Raw genomic sequence first — 2,565 nt, 5'->3', positions numbered from 1 at the left:
TACAGGCTACCAATATTCCTATTATAACAAGCTTAGGGGCCGTGCAAAGAATCACACAAACTCTGAACTTACGATAAAACTTTATGCGATTTACAGAGTAACGCAGGGAGGGTCAAGGGGGCTCCAGACGAAAGGTTTACGCGAGGAACCAACGATAAAAGCAGCTGTTGCCGGTTTAAGTTGTGTTATAAGTGATAAGCGGTTAAATATTAATGCAATAATAGAATACTAATACAATTAAAAATTTACTCAATTAATTCAACACATTTAATATATAATATTAAAATACTAAATAGCGAAATCATAAAATTTCATTAAAGTTGGATGTTCAGAATACTTGTTTCCATTTTACACATATGCGTTTCCAATGAGCTGACTGGTGTACTGGTGTTTGTGATATTTGTCTTTTTATATTTTAAAATATTCCTTCTTCTTCAAAAAACTAAAAATAATAATTCATAAATCTTAATTACTACATAATGTTTTGTATAATTGTGAGTTTAAAATGATATTTTTTGTTGTAATATATGGCCATTCAATCTATGTTGGTCTCATAACCTAAAACAGAGAGATAACAAAATTGCTATTGCCAGGGTGGTAATCACAAATTATTGTGGCACAATATTTTGAATTATTACAATCAGGTGTTGACTTGTACCATACTACCAATACATGGCGACACACACTAGAGGTAGATTGCGCGAGATATCGACTTTCCAGGAAGCTTCCGTAGACGCGATACCATCAAGGCGTGCTAGAGCCGAGTAAACCTGCTGATATTGTAGCCACCTACATGATCCATACCAGATTGAATTTAGAAAATTCTATGTAAACTTACAGAAATCTATATATAGTAGCTGAATATAAATACAATAAATAATATTATAGTAAACACGTACCTTTAAAATCGCTGTACAAATGTTTTTGCATTTAATTATATAAATACGAGAAGAAAAAAGTTTGTACCCATTTTTACGAAAATTGTGTTGACCGAGGAGTATGAAATTTCGCAGAGTGCTACAACTTTTTTTTAATTATACCTAAAAATTAAAAAAAAAACCTTACACGCACTACTATGTATTTGTCATAGACGCATATATTCTCTTTTGGTTATTGTTAAAGTCTGTGGTCAAATTAGAATTGATTATATTATTTGTCTATAGACTTACTGAATGTTAAATTAATTATGGACGATTTTCGATCACTGGGTGACCACTAATTTTTTTAGTTATGTTTCTAATTGTCTAAATTAAGTTACTATGAAATACGTGTAAACAATAATTTAAAAATAGGATAGGTATTTGAAAAATCCAAACATAAAATTGATAAATTTTTATAAAAAATGTTTATATTGACTATGTGTTCAGTTGCGCAATTTTCATACATTGTTTTAGTTGTTAATTACCTATTAATCGATTTTATAATTTACAACTGCGAGAAGTTGGCTGTTAGTTGGTAATAAATATAATTCTCTGGGTAGTAACTTAATAGGAATATATTTCATCACTCCATTTTGTCCGGGGGATATCGTAATTATATATTCTTATTTCATAACACGTGCCAAGTTAAAAGAGTCGAGGAACATGACATTAAATTACTTTTATGTTGTTGTTGTTGCTATAAAAATGTCCAAATAATTCTGAGCGTCAGTATGTTATTTCATAATCTCTTTTATTTTAAACTCGAATGGGTGCTCATAAATTTTGTGTATGATCTGTACTTTAATATAATATATAGCCTACTATTCATTAAATGCGACTCCGTCAGGTTTTTTTATATAAAAGATAGTCTATGTCCGTGTTCGTAATACAGACTATATCTTCACGTTAAATTTAAAAAAATCCGTTCAGCCACGAAAAGATATTCTAGAGTTCACCCTCATTGCGCGTAACAAAATCCACTCTCTTTTTTTATATTTCGAAGGTGTAAAATAAATGTTAAAGAAAATTATATTTTAGATATATACACTATTCAAATGTTATGTAATATTTAAAAATAAAAACTAACAAAAAAAATATATAAAAAAGTTAAAGATTTTCTTGCTTACTCTTTCCCACCAGAAGTAGCTAGTCGCACTAGTCGATGGTGATAAAAAATATAACATGCATAAGAGACCACAAGGTTCTATGTTAATAAATAATTATGAGTATAAGATTGAGTTTGAAATGTACAAATTATATAAATTGCAACTTTTAATGTTTCTTAAATCATTTTGAAAATATGTTAATTATGCAGTCATATTTAAGGCTTAAATCTCACTATGATATATTTTTAGCATATTTTAAGTATTATTCTTTAAAAATTTTTTGCATGCATTATATTAATACTTTTTAATAAATAAGAAGCAAAAATGTTAACTATATTTGTTTGTTTTTGTATTATTAAATCTTGTACCAACATCCTTATATTATAACCGATTATAAAATGCACCTGAAAATACTAGTAAGTTCTAAAATGCTTCTTTTTACAGGCATGTATGTAATTAAATAATTTTGTATATTAATTTTTAAGTTAAATATCAAAGCATTAAAGTATTTCATTTATTATAGTCAACTCTGCGAAAAC

The sequence above is a fragment of the Achroia grisella genome, unplaced genomic scaffold (assembly GCF_030625045.1).
Source record: "Achroia grisella isolate CSIRO2021 unplaced genomic scaffold, CSIRO_AGI_Agris_v1 utg777, whole genome shotgun sequence".
NCBI lineage: Eukaryota > Metazoa > Arthropoda > Insecta > Lepidoptera > Pyralidae > Achroia > Achroia grisella.
Note: the sequence above shows the minus strand (reverse complement) of the source record.